This window comes from Ptychodera flava, unplaced genomic scaffold (assembly GCF_041260155.1).
Source record: "Ptychodera flava strain L36383 unplaced genomic scaffold, AS_Pfla_20210202 Scaffold_44__1_contigs__length_1314385_pilon, whole genome shotgun sequence".
Lineage (NCBI taxonomy): Eukaryota > Metazoa > Hemichordata > Enteropneusta > Ptychoderidae > Ptychodera > Ptychodera flava.
The window spans coordinates 14,258-27,314 of record NW_027248366.1 but is presented as its reverse complement, the minus strand read 5'-3'; the positions used below and the strand labels follow the sequence as shown (position 1 = coordinate 27,314).

The 13,057-nt window shown below is 37.2% G+C and overlaps 1 protein-coding gene across 2 annotated transcripts in view; it reads right to left on the bottom strand.

The window, feature by feature from the left end:
* Positions 1–13,057, bottom strand: part of LOC139128146 (uncharacterized) — a 59,574-nt gene that overhangs the window by 34,739 nt on the left and 11,778 nt on the right. The gene's annotated exons all lie outside the window — the stretch shown is intronic.

The window sequence follows — 13,057 nt, the reverse complement described above, 5'->3', positions numbered from 1 at the left end:
AGCCGTTTGGAGGGGCGGCAGAAATGCTGTAAAGTATGTAGCAGAGAGGGTAAGACCACTGCGAGCGGACGACTGTCTGAGACTTCCAAAGGATGTAGTCTGTGCGGGGTTCATCTTCATGAGGGCGAGTGTTTTTGCGGCTTTTCATCATCGCATGATGCTACGAGGTAAGAGGAGCATTGGCGTGCAGACCTCTACTCACACAGCCCCGACGACACCCATCAGCAAGAGAACCCGACGTAAATAACGGACAGGGGACAGCTTCGCCTAACAGTGGCTTGACTGTATTCTGAACACGGACCATGATCACATTTTGAGCACGGTTGTGCCGTTTGTTTGTGCTTTACGATCCCGCTGATTGTAAATTGAAACACGGATTATTTTGTACAATCCCCCGATTGTAATCTTTGTAACACGGACCATGCACTCGGACGTCGAGACAGACTCTGAGATTTATTATTCGGCATAATGTAAATTATTCCCGAATAAAATACTATCTATGGATCGCATATTTTCGTTTTGTTTTGTTTTGTTTAGACGGATTATTTTGTACAATTCCCCCTATTATAATTTTGAAACACGGATCTGCCACCCCGATTGTAATTTTTGAAACACGGACCATGCACTCGGACATCGAGACAGACTCCGAGATTTATTGTTCGGCATAATGTAAATTATTCCCGAATAAAATACTATCTATGGATCGCATATTTTCGTTTGTTTTGTTTTTACCCCCACTTTCGTTTTTGGCAGATCCGTAAGGACGCTATAGTAATGGATGAACGTGCGTTGTATCACGTGGGAGGGGCACAGCCCAACGGAGGCTGTGCTCGTGCGACGTAGACGTTGTACCAACCATCTGTCGTTGGGGTTAGTGCATAGAGCAGTTGCACTGTCCAGAGCTAAGGTGGTACAAAACTGCACCTTAGTAACAACTGCACAACTAACGTGTTAGGAAACGGTAACACTAACGAGCTAAGTGTTCACTGAACTGGCCAAACTACGTACACGCCTTCCTTCAATGGCGGAACTATGTCGTTGACACTACGTCAAAGCAGACTGCAATGTGCGACTCTTCCAAGTCGTTCAAAGTACGTGGCCAAGTGACACAACCCAGGGGAAACAGGACAGGTTTGAGGGTGCTCCCGCACCCATAGCACTAACCCCTGGGTCTTCTACTAACCCACGAGAGAGGTGACGTTTCCCCGGTGTGGCCGTGCGTGCCGGCGAACGAGCTTTACTTCCGCGAAAGTAAGCTAGAAAAGGGCATAAAAGTGCACGTCCCCGGGGCAAACAACGCCCGTGACCTCGTCATTTTCTGGACACAACCTCATCAGCGGTTGCCCCTCTATACGGGCATGCAAAAATTTTTGAAGTCTAACACGTATATGGTCGGTAATCGTACCCCGAAAATGCGGTATTTTCCCGCCAAATGCCTGGCAGGAAAGCGTGCAGGAGAGCCTATCTTCTGTAGACACGGAAAAGGGGGCCGGTTTTGACCGACTTGGCAGGATAACGGACAGGGCGCTCGGCAGGAAAAGGGTTAAAACTGTCTCTACATTCAAACACATTTTTGGCAGGTATCATGAACTGATAGGTAAGTCTGATGTATCTTATCTATCGATAAAGACCACTTCCTATTTTGACTTACAGATCAATTGATAAAGATCACTTTTGTTTACTTACAGATAGAGATAGCCCACTTCCTATTATCACTGGCAGATAAGTGTACTCATATTTTGACTGACAGATAGATTATCACCACTTCCTTTTTCACTTACAGATTTATATATGGCAGGTGACACATGTAGGACAGAAAGTGCTTACCATTTTCAAAACGCCTGAAATTACTTCTCAGTTATCTTTACCTGAGGTCCATAATTATGTTTTTCTTCTATGGATTTGACTTTTGTTGTGTGTAACGGAACAAGTTTGTTGTCAATCTGTGCTGTGCTGTGAGTTATATCAAGTTTGTCACTATGGAACTTATGATTATGATGTAGATTATGGCTTGGTGAGATTGTTCTGATTCATGGGAGATATTCAGAAGAAAAACCTCTTGTCTCTGGCTGCATTAATCTTTTGCACTGTAGTAGATCCAGAAAAATACGCTTCATCATTTCTCACATGAGACATGAGAAAGCATCTTTTCACAAGATATAATTACAAATCCTCGGCTATCACAATGCAGTAACATTTCTGTATCAAACATACAGGTACAGGATCTCACAGAAATTTCCCAGCATGCAAAGCAAAGTAATTCATGATGGCATCTGAAATTCCTATCATTCTATGAAGTCAGGGTACAGGCAAAAGATGTCACTTGTTAGAAAATCTGGCGACATTACTTTGCAAACAATAAACTAATGAAATGTTCTTTCACAGCTTCAATATAGGACAATACTTCCCCAATTCAGCGTTGCTAATACAAACCTTCATAAAACATTGGGTCATTTACAGAATTTCTGGAAATTTCTTTAAGTACACTTGTGATATCAGTCCATAGATTATGTGTTTTAACATTTCCTAATCTTTACTGCATTTTCTTGGGTTATTGGTGTGTCATTTTGGTTCACAGGGAATACAGCTCTAGTGTTCTCAGCACAGGTTCAACTTATGTTCTATATAGCTCTATTTATCTTCACATCTAAGAATTATGGCATAGTTGTAAAAATAACCTCTGACCTTTGTCACACAGCAATGTTGAATGCAATGCATCACCTGATCAAGAAGTAGACTTATCAACAATTCTCTTAGTTAAATGTAGATTTGCATTCCTACACATCTCTAATAATTTATACTTCTTATAAGAGCATGAGCTGTTGAGGGGCCTTTATATCCACTATCAGATCTGTACCTGTCTCCACTTGTTTTACTACCACTCCACCTGGAACACACAATGGCTGCTGCTCCTGAACGCAAAGTTCTGGAAGAAATTGGTGAAGATTTCCTGTGTTGTACCATCTGTTTGGAGCAGTTCAAGTCTCCTAAAATTTTACCATGTCTGCATACATTCTGTGAGCAGTGTTTAGTCACACTGGTTGAGAAGACTGAATCTCTAAACTGTCCAGAATGTCGACAGCAATATCAGCTTCCAGTTGGAGGAGTGCCAGCAATAAAAGGCAACTTCTTTATGAGCAATTTGGTTGAAATATTCAAGCAACGACTGGGGTCTATGCAGGGAACTGAGATCAGATGTGGAGGTTGCAAAGAGAACACAGCCACTCACAGATGTGTGGATTGCAGACAATATCTCTGTAACAACTGTGTTAAGGTACATCAAAATTTACCATTTACACAGACACATCAACTGATAACCATTGGTGAATATGAAACAGCAAAGTCAACCAGTCCAGTAACACTACAAGCAGTGGAATATTGCAATGTTCACATCAAGAATGAGGTCAAATTCTACTGTGAAACCTGTCAGGTACCTGTCTGTACAGACTGCACCGTAGTCAAACACCGCATACCAGAACATGTACACAGAGACTTGAAAGATGCAGCAGATGAGTATCTTACAGAATTGAAAGCCATGGTTGACAAACTGAAAGTGAAAGAACAGGAAGCTGAAAAGAACAAAACCCTGGCCAAGCAGATAAACATTGACCTTACAGAGCAGTGCAGCAGAGAAGAAAGGAAGGTGAGAATGAAAGCAGAAGAAATCATCAAGAAAATAAAGAGAGAAGAGCAGAGACTGATAGATGAACTGAAAAACAATTACAAAATGAAAATTAAAAAAGCAGCTGTTGATATTGATGAGATGGAATTAAAACATGGTAACATTAAGAGTGCATGCAGTTACATAGAGACACTGATGCATCATGGGAATGCTGCTCAACTTCTCTCCACAAAGGGTGATGTTGGTACTCGTATCAAGCAACTGATTACTATGGAAACTAAAGCAGGCACTAAACATGAGGACTTCATATTCACAGCAAATGATCAGTTCAGTGAGCATGGAATTCTGGGAATACTGAAATCTGATGTGTGTATGTCAAAGTGTACAGTTGAAAACATTCCAAAACAACTCTGGAAAGGTGACTCTGCAGACCTACTGATCACGACTAGAGATTCCACTGGAAAACAAGTCATCCCAAAACAACAAGTGAAAGCCAAGGTAATAAAGCCTGATGCATCATGGGAAGACATTTATGTAGCTGATAACAGAGATGGCACACACGAAGTCATAGTGGCTGGACAATTGGATGGAAAATATCAAGTAACCATGACAACAGCAGATAAACCAATACCAGGCTGTCCTGTCATCATACCTGTCATCAAAGGATTGGTGAAGACAATTGGCTGTCAAGGAAGTGCTGACGGACAGCATATATATCCATGGAGTGTGGACATAGACAAAAACAGACATATCGTTACTGCAGATACAGAAAATCATAGATTGCAGATAACAGATAAAGAGGGACAATTTCTGAAATGCCTGAAATTCAAACAGTTTAAGAAGCCATACACACCACGTGATATTGCTATATCAAGTGATAATACACACTATAGTTTAGATTATAACAACAAGCAAGTAGTTGTCAGTGATGAGAATGGACATGTACTCAGATACTTTGGACAAAATGAGTTGAAAGATCCACGGGTATTGGAATTAGTCCTGTAGATGGCAATATCTATGTAACAGACTGGGGAGGGCATTGTGTCAGGGTTTATACACAACATGGCAAATATCTTAAGTCATTTGGGTCACAAGGTCAAGGTCAAGGGCAATTCATTGTCCCTGGGGTGTAGTCATAGCAACTAATGGAATGATATTTGTAGCAGAATACAATAACAAGCATATCCAGGTATTCAATGCAGATGACCAGTATTTGTATTCCTTTGATTGTCAGAGCGGGGATGGTAAGATGAGATGTCCTAGAAAAATAGCGATTGAAAATGACAAATATCTCTACATTACCACTGGTGGTGTTTATTATACCCCTAGTGGTGAGCTGAAGTTTGAAAGTGGTTGTCTATTGAAGTTTACAAGTAGTGGTAAGTTTGTTTGTCGTATTGATAGTGATAGCGATGGGCTGGACTGCCCGACTGGTATAGCACTGACAGATGATGTACCTTGCAGAGTGATTGTAGCTGATACCAACAATTACTGCATAAAAGTGTTTGTACAATGAAAAACATCACAATAAATCGTATGAGATTGTATTTTTTTGCTCAAGACTTCATCATATTATATATGATGTGATCACAGCATGTACTTGTACATTTATATCAAGCAGAGAAAATTTCAAACAATTACTTTATTACTGTAAGTTAGTATGCAATTCATCTTTTTGTACCATAGACAGACTCACATTTTACACACAGCAAAGAGAAGACATAAAGTGGCCTATTGCCATCAATCAACAGGCAATTAAATGTTTTTCTTGTTGTACAAACTTTTTCATGGTTCAATACATGTACTTTAAGGGAAAATTTAAAGATTCACTTTAGAATGTCATAATTTTAATCTTCTTTTGCTTTATAGGCAACACAAACTTGAGAAATTAATAATTTCTTTCGAAAAGCAGAGTCATGGTTTCATTGTCAGGTAAAAACAGTATCAGATGTAGGTAGCAGTATGCATAGACTTTTTGGGTGACATAAGGCAGTACTAATATACAAAATATTATTGTCTTCTTTAGTTTTAGAAAATAATGGTCATCTTTTATGTGGAAGACAACCAGTATATTCAAGACATTTCTGAAATTTATATTTTAAGAAGATATAAAATACTTTATGTGCCAGCTGAAACTAAATTCAAAATATTAATTTCTGTATTCCATAAATTTATAGTTGACATGTACAGTAGAATAATGGGATAACCTGATATATATATATATATATATATATATATATATATATATATATATATATATATATATATATATATATATATATATATATATAATATATATATATATATATATATATATATATATATATATATATATATATATACCAACACTTGTTTGTATCTTCTCAGAGGGTAAAGTGCTAGATGCAGGGATGCAGAGCAATATTACAATAAATATGAGAACACATCAAGTATGTTTGGTACCTATTACTTGAGTTTCACGCATACCGGTACATGCAATCGTCAGATAGGTAGATTATATATATTATATATATATATATATATATATATATATATATATATATATATATATATAATATATATATATATATATATATATATATATATATATATACCAACACTTGTTTGTATCTTCTCAGAGGGGTAAAGTGCTAGATGCAGGGATGCAGGGATATATATATATATATATATATATATATATATATAATATATATATATATATATATATATATAATATATATATATACAGTGTATATATATATATATAACCTGCAAAATACAAAGATAGATAGATAGATAGATAGATAGATAGATAGATAGATAGATAGATAGATAGGTAGATAGAGACTTTGTTTAGTTATTAGGAAAAATATCATAAAATGTCTTTTCTTGTCTTGTTTTCATGTTATCTCATGCAGTATTTTTCCTTAGAAGCTAATGTATCTACTGAAATAATTTTCACTTCTATAACTCTAGGTGGTGCTTAAATTTGATAAATAATATTTGTTTTGATGACAACACTTTTTCATCATCTGAATTGGTGTCACATCCTCCTGATAAAAACAAATATTATGTATTGAATGACTGTGGATTTCAATTTATATGAACTGGTAGAAAGAATAAACTTTATGAAAAGAGTGAGAATTATTACAAATGTATTATATACTGTGTTCCATGTTGCATGTGAAAAAATAAATCCTGTATTTTCACAAGTTGATATGCAAATTAGCAAAAACAATTTATCCCTGTCTTTATTTTAATACATAAATCATAATGTAGTCTCTGACATTTGTTTTCTCCCTTTACACTTACGGCATGTTAAAGGGATACTGCTGGTACCAAATTCATTGTAAGATTTATTTACAAAGTAATCAACATTGTAATATATTGAATCATACCACACGTGACAAACTGGTATATTATACCAAATGAGAGTATCGATATGCAAATTTAAAAGAATGTGGTCCTAGAGGGGAAATACTTTCTGTTTGTAAATATGTCCCTCTGAGAATAAAATGCCAATCTCTATGTATTTATTCTGATGAGCCAGCCTGAAACAATTGCTATTTTCAACATTCTGACAGTTTTTGTTGAGTATTAAACCCATTAAAACTAATAGTGTGTTTGCTGTTCGTTTTGAACAGTGAGTTGTTTATAAGCTCTGTGTTTTCTTCATGCAGTGTTTCAGGGTTGAAATCCATTCTGTAGACATGTAACGCTGGTAGTACTCAGTAATATTTGTATTCAGATACTTTAACTGCTAGTAAAATTTACAGGTACAATCAAATTTTCCAAAGATAACAATATTGCAATCTGTTGACTTTACATTGCAGCCAGACCATTAACCCTTTTCCTGCAAGTCGGTGAAAATCCGCTTGAAATTCGGTGTAGCCAGAATCTAAGCACTGGTGACCGTTATTCTACCAACCCGGTGGAAATCGGGCCCTTTTTGGGTACCCCCTTTCCTACCAAGTCGACGGCACTACGTTTTGCAATCCCCTGTGCGTTTAGGGGTCATCCGAGGACAGGTTTTCTGACAAGGAATGCTTTTTCCCCTCGAAATGGGTTCGCAGGGAGTCGATAGACAGGGAAAGGTGCAGAAACCTGTCCGCCAGTCCCCCACACCCGAGGGGGGCTGGGTTTTTTTTACCGCTTTTTAGCGGACTTGGCAGGATAGCATGGTGACGTTTTCTGGCGGAGTTGGACGTACTTGGCTGCCTGGCACTATAGAGATTGCTGCCGAACTTGACCAACTCGGCAATGCTAATCTAGAAGGCTACCTCTTGTAAACGACTTGGCAGATGGTGCCGATGGTGCGAGACGAAAGTCACTTATTCAGTTGTGCATGACTGAAAATGAGAACGTATTTTTGACGGGACGGCTCGACTTGTTCCTCCGATGGAACGGATGTGAACGACTCGGAAATACCATTACAAACTGGTGTCTGACGTACTAAGCTGGGCTTCAGCTCTGCAAGTTCAAGCCAGGCAACGTCCTTCACCGCCTTGGCCGTGCCATTCAATGGTCGTAGCTTTGGATTTTTATTTATTCCATCGTCCGAAGTATTGGCTTTGGTTTGCAGGCAAACGTATCCTCTTGCCGACGCATTGGTAACTACGTACGCTGTTTGCGTACAGAGAATTCAAAAGGGGACATTATAAGGTCAATGGTACGGGGATACTGCCTGCACTTAGCAGGACTACTGCTTTTGTTATGCAAACCAGCTAGCAGTACAATATGGCTGCCAGGCATGTGGACACGTCGATGGCTAGAACAATGGAAGCATATTGCGTTGTACCCATGCATCGCAAAAGTGAGACTGACGACTTGGGTGCAGTGACTGGTTATCACTGGTTAGCTGCAGCCCAATCCATGTAGGTACAAACCCGTACCTGACTGAGGACCACTCGATTAAGTCGGTAATGAACGGTAACACTCGTAAGCCAACTCCCAAATGAGCTGGCTAAACTACATGGAGCTGTGCTTCAATGGCTCAGCCATGTCGTTAATACAACGGCAAAAACGTAGTTTTTGTGCTACACTGCCAAGTCGTTGAAGGTACGTATTCAATTGACCCTACCCTGGGGAAACAGGACAGGTTTGCTGGTGCTGCCGCACCCCTAGCACGACCCCCAGGGTCTCTGACTAACAGACGAGTGAGGTGATGTTTGTGCCTAGCGGACGTGCGCAATACTGAAGGAGTTTATTTCAGAAAAAATAAACATGAAACGCAATAAAATGACGCACTCCCAGGGGCAAACAAAGCCGGTGACCTCAATTTTTTTCTGCAGTAACCCTTGAGCTCCTTCCCCTGTCAACGGGCATGTAGAAATTATCGAAGTCTAACACGTATAAGTACGGCTAAAACTACCCTGAAAATGGGCGATTTCTGCCAAAATGCCTGGCAGGATAACATGCAGGAGAGCCAATCTTTTGCAGGCACATATTATGGGGCGGTTTTCTACTGACTTGGCAGGATAACGGACAAGGGCGCTTGGCAGGAAAAGGGTTAAAAAAAGTGTTTTTTTATCATAAATAAAATATCACTGACATTTACAACACTGTAACAACTGATTACTTTAAAGTAGTTAACTGTCAAATTATCTGACAAGTTCGTACAGGAATATAGTTTTTGGCAAATATCCAACTCTGTACTCAGCCATACTAAAACTATGTAAGGGACACTACTGGTTTATATAGTCACCTTATTGTTTCGTAAATATTCTGTACGAACATGAAATTAAGCAAGAATTGCAAAAATATTTACATAAATCTGTGTAAAACAAATCATGCCAGTTTCATCCAAAATAAATCAGGAGATCATTGAATTTTATGGAAAACACCACAATTTGTGAGGCTTTTCAAACTACTGTAAACAGCAAACTAATCGCAGTAACGACAGTTTAAGGATGTCACCATTAGAGCTTAGGACAGGACTGTCAGAATAAGGATATCTTGGCACTCTAAATTTGATGTATTTTGGGGGAGCGTAGAGAATATTCACTCTGTTTCTAGAATTCTACACTTTTTTCAAGTCATGTCACTATTTTCTTGCAAAAGCAGCAACATCAGTAAAACTTAAAATACATTAAATCACTCTTGCACTATATTAAAGCATTGTGTTCCATTCTGATCACCCCTACATTTACCAATGGTTGATCCTTGTGTAAATGCCACGGTAAGAATTAAAATATTTTCACCACATTAGTCTTGGTTACTCATATTGCACTGAAGAGCTCTCATCCAGAATCTTCCACACAGGAAATTCCATACAAAAATCTCCAAGCAAAGACGGCGCAATATACCTGTAGACAAGAGCAATGCATCAGGGGAGCAAACTGATCCATGATGTCAAAGTCATTGTTGAGTACCAAAAAGGACTTTGAAATCATCTTCTACATTACTGATATCCATGACTTTGTCTTAAAACAATTTATATCATGGACCAGCTGCTCTTAGAATGCATGGCTCTTGTCTGTATCCTCAATCTTACCTGCTCCTCCATGTTGTCTGAAAACTGAAATGTTTGAGGAGTATGCTCCTTTTATGAATTACGGTATTTTCATTAAAAAGCAGCAGCAACTGAATGATTTGGGAGTTTAAGACCTTTCCTAAACTATCAGATTTGGAAATCTGTGTGTACATCAAGGTAGTTTCCACCTCAAAAATGAAAGACTTGAACTTTTGCTCACACTTTCCTGAAAGAAACTTTCAACCAATCTCTTTGAAAATCAGGAATAAAAATGGGGGGGGGGGGGGAGTGTCACCATGCAAATTTTGGGACTAGACAACAAATTACCCAACATTTACCAATATTTTAAATTCAAGGCACCATCCCTATGTTAGACTATATATATATATTAAATAAAATTCCAAAATTTCACACAACAAAGCTAGTGAAAACTTTATTTACCAGTACTCCATAAGTCTCAAAATGAGCCTCCACAAGCAGTAGGCCAAAAGAAGATATTAAAAGTTTAAAAGTCTCAATATCTGTCCCAAGGTATATTCCAACTTTATGGCCAGTGATCTATAGCACTAAATAAATATAGTAATATTAATACTTCTGTAAACCAGTTTGATGACAGTTTTCTGAATTCCAAACCTTGTCAGCTCAGACAGAGGTGATGATACAGACTCAAATAATACATGTTGGATGACAAAACATGTGCCACTGAAAAGGTGATATTTAGTATGTCATATTTATGAATCTGTCCACATAATGTACCACGGGTAGATGAATTTGTCAATGTTTACTATTGTAGAGCAGATTGCAATACGGGAGACAGCACTGAAATACTGGGAGACCAAATACAACACCAAACTGAGTCAATCTTATTTGCTTTCAAGCATTGGATGAAAACAATCTCCAAACTTAAAGTCGTTTGTGATGGACTTGAAGTTTCTCACACAACCTTCTGTTGGTGAAATATTTGGGAGCAGATATTGACCAATCGCTCAATGGAGAGTCTATGGCAAAGAATTTCTTGAACAAAATTAATGTCCCTCTTAAATTCCTTTGCATTGAAAATCTCATTTCTTGGATTGTAATATAAGGAAATAACAAGTCGTTATAATTCAATGTCATTATCACTATGCTTGTACATCTTGTTTTCAAGTTTAACAAAGTGTACAAGGTCAACTTGTAGAGCTCCCAAAATAAATAGTCAGATATGTTCTTAATTACCTCCAAGAACACATACACCAATTAGCATAGTTATTTACAATATTTAAAGCATTTCAAACAACCATGCTGGCTGCATGTTGGACAAAGAGTAGATCAGTTTTCTATTATATCACTATACCCAGTGGTCAATAGTCAAGCCCCTAAATTCTCTGAACATTTTAATTTAACATCAAACTGTCATTCATACCACACCAGATCTAAACTCTCATTCTTACCACACCAGATCAAGTTCATATTCCTTTCAATGACCACCTTTGGTTCTCATGGTCAACATTCATTCCTGATGTCAGGAGCTAAATAGCATAGAGCAATGATATTAATATTTATAACTAAAGTCATTGCTTACAGGCTTTCAAGAAGAAGGTTAAAATTTATCTGTACACAATCTTGAAGACTGAGGGTATTCTACTTGTTCTTTTTGTTGTAATGTGTTTTGCCTGCATTCAACTTGGATTTTTTTGGGCTTTTAAAATTTTTTATTTTCTACCAGTTTTAGTGAGAGTTACTTGGATAAAGTGACTTTTTGCCTGTTTTAATTTCAGGACCACAATGGAAATAAGTTCTTCACTTTCTTGTTTAGTCCCTGACAAGTGTTTTTCAGTGACTTTTTTAAATGTTATTTTCAGTGGCATCCTTTTTGTGATTTCTGTTTTCGTTGTACTAAATAATTTGCCAATCAACCAAACCAAAAATAAACAATAATTTATTTGCATTTTAATATGAGTAAATACTTTCTGTTCTATGGGACCCAACATATACAAAACTTCATAAATCTTTCAATATATTCAGGAGTCCAAAAAATCATCAACTCCTCTACCCTTCAGCATACTAATGCGCAATTTTTCATGAAAATGAAACTATTTGGTGAACAAGTAAGATAGGTCAATCAGGTGTTATACATAAGCTTATGGCTGTCACTGTACCCTAGGAAACCTTTATACAAAACCAGATATGAACTGAATATGCTCACGTGTTTTACAACAGGTTCATTAATAGTAGTACGCTTCACAGAACAATAAGATATATGTTATCACTATATGAAGCAGGTTTTTTTCAACATCGCACAGTACTCTCAGATTTTAATCACTAAGAAACTTTATTTAATAAGCAAATGAGCTGTTAAAAAACTTGACACTGCTCAATGCTTCATGGGACAATTAGATATCATCAGCTCAACATTTGTAGCACGTTTTATTTAATTTAATGCTGGAATTTTAGAGTAATGTCACTAATTACAAAGTTCATTAAATATGCAAATATCCCTAAATTAACTTGACACTGTTCAATGATTCATAGCACAATTAAATATTTATCAAATCAATATCTGTAGCACGTTTCACAAAAATTGGTGCAGTATTTTGGAGTGATATCACTAATCACAAAACTTCATAAAATATGCAAATGACCTATTTGTTAACTTGACACTGCCAAATGCTTCCCAGTACAATTAGATATTTATCAAAACAATATCTGTACCCACTTTCAAAGACTTGGGTGCCGTAATTTCAGACTTATATACCTAATTACAAAGTTCATTAAATATGCAAATGAACCCTTAATTAATTTCACACTTCTAAATGCTTTACACTACAGTTAGATATCAGTCGGATCAGTATCTGCAGCAGATTTCATCACATTTGGTGAAGTTATATCGGAGTTATATGACTAATTACAAAACTTCATAAAATATGCAAATGACCTATTTATTAACTTGACACTGCCAAATGCTTCTAAGTATAATTAGATATATCAGATCAATATTTGTTGCA